The 7597-nt window shown below is 49.1% G+C and overlaps 1 pseudogene; it reads right to left on the bottom strand.

Annotated features, from left to right (window-relative positions):
* Positions 1–2024: 2024 nt before the first annotated feature.
* Positions 2025–5579, bottom strand: LOC119357035 (annotated as a pseudogene).
* Positions 5580–7597: the final 2018 nt, after the last annotated feature.

Genomic DNA, 7597 nt, shown 5'->3' with positions numbered 1-7597 from the left:
CTGACCTAGCTACTACGTCTTTGTGTAGAAGCTGAATTACAACGCTTAGTGCACTCAACTTGTGTTTTGGTAACATCGGTTCACCAGGCTTAAACATTTGCGTGAACCACCGACTGGTAGAAACATTCACCACATCTTCTCCTGGTGCCTTACTGGCGGTCGGTTCATTGGTTGATTTCTTCTTTCGCTCTCTGCCCTTTTTACGACGCTGAGCTAAGGGGTCCATAGAAGATGGTTCTCCGGAATGAATTTGTTGGGTTTGCTAAAATTTAGTATGCAACTATGAGTCATGATGCATAAAAAAACTAAAGAAAAATTTGACATGACCTTTGATAAAATGATGACATAACGAGTGCCAGAAGTTCAACGAAACGGAAATGAATTGACGTTTCGCCAAAACATTGGCACTCATGTTAATATATGCAAATAACACTAAGAAACATTGGCATATATTTCTAAACTACTAGCTAATATATATTTACCCTAAACACATATCTGACCATCATACAAAATAACACTAAGAAACATTGGCATGTAGTTCTAAACTACTAATATTTACACTACACAAAAATCTGACAATGCATACCGAAGAGGTGGGACGCTTAGGGTTAGAATGCAGCCCGAGGTCTTCGATGTTGGCGGGAGAGGGGGACATGGCCACACGGCTGGACATCGGGATGGAGCTCGGCGGTGGCGGTGGCGGCGACGATGAGATGCCTCCTCCGGTGTTGGAGGAGGAGGCCATGCGCGCCCGCAGCAGCTCAATGAGGGGCGCGGCGGCGGCAGTGAGATGCAACGAGGGGCACGGTGGCGAGGGGTGATAACGACGAGGGGCACATCGGCGAGGGGCGACGAGGGGCGCGCGGTGACTCGGGCAAGGTTTGAGAGGGAAGAAACGACGCAGGGAGAAATGACTTGGGGATATTGGGGGGAACGGGTTTTGTGTCAAAATTGAACCGCCAGCGTAGTGGAACTATGAGTGGCGGGCGTAGAATAAGGCCTGCCACACGTATGGCGACAAGCAGTGGTGGTCAGTAAGAGACCGCCACTGCTAAGATAACCTCCCGGAACTTCCACCCACAAGTTGCAGCGACTTAGCTGTGGTGGGGAGGTAGAAATGCCCGCCACAACTGACAGAGGAAGCAGCGGCGGCTGCCTGCCGCTTTAGTGTTTAATAACCAGAGGAGATTCGAAATGGTTCACCTATGGCGATCGATAATACCCGCCCGCCACTGCTCACCATTTAGCTGTGGCGGGCATGTTTTGCTACCCGCCACTGTTTGCTCTCAAAAATAGCTGTGGCGGGTGCCCCACCCTGCCCCCACTGATTTGGGTTCACCTGTAAACCCTTATCCAGTAGTGTAATCTTGCTCGTTTAGTGTATTACATAGCTGGTGAGGTTTATATCAAGCTAGACATCCTAATTGCCTCAATTCTTCTTGCCTGTGAAGATCTCTAGCACCATGACACCGAAGCTGTAGATAGCAGAACAATACAAGGTTTGAGCCCTCCTAGTGATTCACTTTAGTAACATATCTATGTTGTAGGATTTGCTATCCTCTTGTTGTATTATGACAACTACTTGTTGCTTCGAGACCACCAACTGCTTCACTGTCAAAATCAATGCTCTCTATGCGAAGAATTGTCCTCTATCGCCCCAATGATCCCCCATGACCTGAGTCATCTTTGAGGCACTGACCTTCAAAATAAAGTTCGCTCCATGAATATCATTGCCATTCTCTAGAATATATGGAAGAGAAGAATTGCAGAAGTATTCAGGGACGACACTCAACTGATCCACCTAATCGCTTGTTCTGCTGCTGATGGCATCATGCTTTGGTCAAACAGATGCACTAATGGTCAGGCATCGAATCTGGAGTACCATGTTGTTTCTCTATGAGATTGTAATCTAAATTTTCTGTATTTCACTTTCTTACCGTACCCCCAATCCGTTTCGTTGTAAATGTACTCTGGTTTATTAATGCAACGGTTCAGGCCGGCGTAAGCCCACCATATCACCATAAAGAAAATATATGACAACTACTACTTTTGAGTCTCTTTCTTTTTCTCATCAAGTTTTACAAAAACGACATTAATATGTAGCACGATGTATGTATATCTCTATAGAAACAACCTAACAACAACTATGTGATTGGAAATTCACAATTAGATTTGTATGCTTCACACACAAAGCATGCCCTCTTCCGCTCCATCTCAACTAGTCTACCCAAACTACCGAGTATCCGTCACAGTTACGGTCAACTCACTTTGAGTTTGGGACAATTCTCCGTCTGACGTGCTCCTTCCGATGTTTCCTCCAGGCTCATTTGGCTCTGGCAGCATGGCATTCTCGGCGGCCAACATCATGACAACTGAAGACATGAGTGGCCTATTCCTAGGATGCATGTCAACACACAAGAGGGCAACTTGTATGCATCTCCGCACCTGGCTGTGATCACAGCTACTGTCCATCATCATCTCATCAAGTAGTTCAATGCTTCTGCCTTCCTTCCACAACGTCCACGCCTGGGAAACGATCAACATGATTGCATATTAGTAACACAGTTAATCGAATATGAATCACATGTGAGAATTAATCATGCTCATGCAGTGCATTACATAACCGAGGAGGTTTAGATCAAGCTCGACATCGTAAAAGCCTCGATTCTTCTTGCCAGTGACGATCTCTAGCACCATGACACCAAAGCTGTAGATATCAGATTTCATGGAGAACACACCATCCATGGCATACTCTGGTGACATGTAGCCGCTGGTGCACCGCCATCTCACAAGTCAGCATATATCCTTGGTAACACATCCAACTTAAAAAATTGTGCTATAAACGATGAGTTGGGATATAGGTTCTCACGTACTATGTCCCGATGACTTTCAAGGTGTATGCGGTTGTCTGGTCACCACCGAACATCCTGGCGATGCCGAAGCCCGAGATTTAGGGGATCATGTTTTTGTCCAACAGCATGTTGCTTGCCTTCATATCCCTGTGGATGATCCGGAGCCTTGAATCCTTGTGGAGATAGAGCAGCCCCCGTGCGATTCCTGCGATGATCTCGAAGCGCGTTTTCCATCTTAGTAACTTGCGCTTTTCTTCATCTGAATGACCAAAATTCGTACATTGTCATTGATTCAACTAAGGGTTCATGGTTCAAATTAAGTTCTTTCTTTAAGATAAACTTCTTTTCAACAGAAGAACGTATTTATTAACTCAAAATGTAGCATCAAGTGGAATGAGCAGACCACCGTATGTAACATGAACTGACCACCAAATATGAAGGTGTCGAGGCTGTTGTTGTGCATGAACTCGTAGACGAGCATCCTCTCGTCGCCGTCGGTGCAGCAGCCGAGCAGCCTCACCAGGTTCCTGTGCTGGAGCTTGGCTATGAGCTTCACCTCGTTCTTGAATTCCTCCACCCCCTGTGCTGATTTCCTTGACAGCCTCTTCACAGCCACTTCCTGCCCATCCTCAAGCCTTCCCTGCTCATTTTTATGCGTGTAAGCACATCGTCTTGATACAAGTTGTGATCGATCTATAACGTTACTTGATCTTAATTACGAGTACCAGATAGACAGGGCCAAATCCACCTTGTCCAATCTTACTGTCGGCGGCGAAGTTGTCCGTGGCGGCCAGAATCACTGCTAGATCGAACAGCCGGAGGTCAAGATCATCTTCTTCGCCGCTCATCTTGTTCTCGTTGGAGAACCGCTGATCGTCCCGTGGGCGTTTAAGTTTTATGGCCTGCAATGGAAGCTCGTTGTCCCGACTGCCGGCCGGCGCCGCCCTGTTTCTCCAGAAACAGAGACAGCCAAAGGCAAAGGCACCCAGAAGAAGCACGCCAGAGATACTCGCCATGACGGCGATCACAACCACGACATGACTCCGGCGGTTAGCTGAAGAAATCGACATGGTTCTCGAATTTGAAATGGGAAATTTTGCAAAAAATCAGTCGAGGAAGAGTTGCAGTGCTACTAACCTGCAGCGGTCAAGGCATCAACCTCGGACTGCGCGAGTCGGATGTACACGTCCTGCACGACCTCCGAGTACTGCCGCATGTCGATCAGATCCACGGCCCAAATGACGCACCCGCGGTTGATGCCCCCGCTGATGTCCGCCGCCGCGTACGCCCTGCAGCTGCAGTTGCCGAGGCAAAGCTGCCTGCACCGGTCCAGCGTCAGGCCGGCGTGCACCGTCGCGCTGGTCGCCTCCGGCAGCTTCATACGGCTCACTGTCCAGAACCCGTCTCCAGCCCCGCAGCTCAGGTTGGTCGTCCTGACACAGCCGTCGGAGCCGTCCCCGACGCTCCACCGCTGCGGCGACCGCGGCCGGAACCCCGGCAGGCAGCTGCACAGCGGGGACTGGCCGACGTCGCAGTACCCGAACGCCCCGCACCTGGCGTAGCTGTCGCACGGGTCGAGCGGGAAGTGCCAGAAGCTGCTCCAGCCGCCGCCGAGGTGCCACGAGAAGCGCTGCACCTGCCCCGTCGTGCTGTTCAGCACGAAGCGCGACAGCACCGACGGGTCGCTGACGTAGTAGGTGTAGTAGGTCTCGTCGGGGTTGGATATGACCTGGAAGATGAAGTCCCTGGACTTGAGGTTGGGCACGCCGGTGAGCTCCGCGCCGTTCCACGGCCCGCTGGCGTACGTCTTGGACATGCCCCGGAAGAGGAAGAACTCTGGCAGCCCACCGCTGACGAGCTTGAACGTGTAGGCCCCCGGCGAGGGGTCGGCCGCGCTGCGCCACGACGTGATGTTCCTGGAGATGCCGCTCGTGCCGTCCACCCCGAGCTTCATGCCGGGGAGCAGCGTGTCCGTCGGGTAGTCGAAGCTCTCCCACGCCACGCTGGTCCGAGCCGTCGATCCACTTTGACTCTCCCCGCCGTGGCTCACGACCAGGTCGCCGTTGTCGAGCAGCTGCGCGGTGGCGCGGGTGGCTACGCCGCCCGAGCCGGCCGCGTCGTCGGAGGACCACACGGTGGCGTTACGGCCGTCGAGGATCACAAGCCGGCCGTCGGCGGAGAGAGTGAGGACGCCGGGAGGTCTGACGACCGGGTTCAGGCGATTGGCGACCCACACGACCGTCTGCTCCGGGATGGTGGCGTACCAGATGCCGAGGTAGGCCCTGCCGTCGGAGCTGCCGGGCGGGACGAAGAAGCCGAGCCTGAACACCCCGCCGGCCGACTCGAGCGTCTGGTTGCCGGCGATGGGCGCGGTCTGGTCGAGCTTGTCTGTGGCGATCGAGGGGGACGGGGACAGGAAGGCGGCGGCGACCAGGAGAGGAAGGAGGGAGAGCGGCGGCGCCCTCATCCCCACTTCCCGGCCTCTGGATGGAATGTGGCTGCTCTCTCGGCCTCACGACATGGCTGGATGTGTGACTGTGTGAGTGTGACTGGATGCCGACCTGTATGGGCGCGTGGTGGTTATCGCGGGAGAAATGGCTGCTACGCGCCCGTGATCTATGTCGACCGGCCGGCGACCGCACATGTTCGATGTTAGGTATATGGCGGCATCGGCGACGGCGTAGCAGACTGTGCGCCGAGTGGCCATCGCGGTGCAGGAGCAGCAGAGAGCGAGACGACGTGGGCTTGACTAGTAGTAGGAATTTGGTTGGACTGCAGTAGATTAGTACGAGATGGGCTTGACTAGTAGTAGAAATTTGGTTGGATTCGAGTAGATTAGTACTCCTATCACGAAAACACTGACATGGTTCCACGCGTACCCTCGTGAACCATGAATTTAAGATTAAGAAAATATCTGAAATTTTGAAATATCAAACTTGGTTGACAATTCTATTCATATGAAGTTTGGTAAAGAAATGACACTCTGGTATCCTTAGTGAAGAAATACAATTGGGACCTTAATATTCATCAAGCAATATTTTTTGATATGGCGTCGATTTTGTCATTTTTGCCAAGAATATCATGGATGTCATTTCTTCATAAAAGTTCATACACAGTATATGAGTTGATTATGTATGCTAAAAAAATCCAATTTTGTTTTTGTTTTTTCTAGTACTTCTTTTTGAATTTATACTATTCATAAGGGGTACATGTGAAACCTTGTTCACCAAATTCCTATCCTAATAGCATTACATTATTGTCTATGCTCCCTTTCATCCCTGTTGTCTCTTGTCTTTGCCTGTGGTAGGCTCGGAACCACCAAACCTGACATGGTAGCTTTTCTAAATAACGTTAAACTAGCACCGTGGCCCCACAAATGTGTGTACAAAATGGTAGTACTAATTATTTAGGCTAGTTGCGAGTCAATATGTGCTTGGATGACTAGGAAGACAGTGGTATTTCAACCCATCAGAGTCCAAGTTCAACTATCAAATATGGGAGGAGAATGTGTTGATGGCAGAGGGTGCACGATTGAGCTGAATTTTTAGGATGTGATCTCGACAAACAAATCTTATATGTTGACCATGGTGTCACCCTCAACTTCCCGCTCAATAGTAGCTAGAGAGACCACCACAGAACCTGAAATTCACACCATTGAAGTTCTCCACGTAGCCCACACTCCCATCATAGTTGGCAATCGAAGCAAGAGCCACGAAGGATACAAGATTGATCAGGAGTCATCGGAGGAGTGGAAACAACATAAGGATATACATGACAACGCTAGAAGAAACACCTGCTCCTCAACTATACTTTTACTCGCTTTGTTAGAACACATTGAGTGTACAATGTGGTTTGACAACTAACAAAGACGGACACCTGGTCCAGCAGGTGCTTTTCTATTCTTCGTAACAAGTCTTATTCCTACCTGAGATGAATCAGCAGTACCTTGATTACTTCGTCATTATTTTTTTCCCAAATGATAAGTGCTACACGTTAAATGTGTGGCACTCCGACAAAACTAAAGTTGTCATGTTTGGAAATTAAAGTTGCCATCCCTGCGTAACTAAACTTACCGTCGAACGCTTTTTTTACCTTTTGTTCCTCTTGTTCACACTCAAGAACCTTTCATGCTATCAATGCTAGAAATACAAATGCTACAAATACCTATACTATTTCTATACCTGAATTTAGATAAAAACAAGACCAATATTAGGCTCATTTTCTAAGCGCAAAATGGCACATTTCTTACCACAATTGAACAAAATTTGTGTGCAGAATTCAACTTTCAAAATATGCAAAATACTAAATTGCACAACAAAAAATTGCATGCAATTTCATGCGTCGTAATGTGCAGGCCACCCAATTTCACATTCTAAGCCTAGAATTGCAAAACTGGAAATGCGCAAACTTGGGTTGTAGACAGTGCAGTTCCCGAGATTGCACATTTTCAATCTCCATGAGCAACTGCCTAACTAAAAAACCAACATAAACACTAAAGTAAAACCAGCGGGACCTGGACACGCTTGAGGCCATTATGGACGGGCTTCAGATCGTCGCTCGACGTCGGGATCGCTCCTTTTATCCGTTGCAAGATGCTCTTTTCCTTTTCTTTGGGGCTTGTTGTGTTGTACCCCTGAGCAGACTTTCTATATCAGATCTGTACTCTGACTTGTGCCTGCCAACTACGTAGACGATCAATTCACGTTTGAAAGTATTTGAAATAAAATAAAATCTGGAGTCTCTCT

The sequence above is a fragment of the Triticum dicoccoides genome, chromosome 2A (genome assembly GCF_002162155.2).
Source record: "Triticum dicoccoides isolate Atlit2015 ecotype Zavitan chromosome 2A, WEW_v2.0, whole genome shotgun sequence".
NCBI lineage: Eukaryota > Viridiplantae > Streptophyta > Magnoliopsida > Poales > Poaceae > Triticum > Triticum dicoccoides.
The sequence above is the reverse complement of the archived record's forward strand: the minus strand, read 5'-3'. Positions and strand labels throughout refer to the sequence as shown.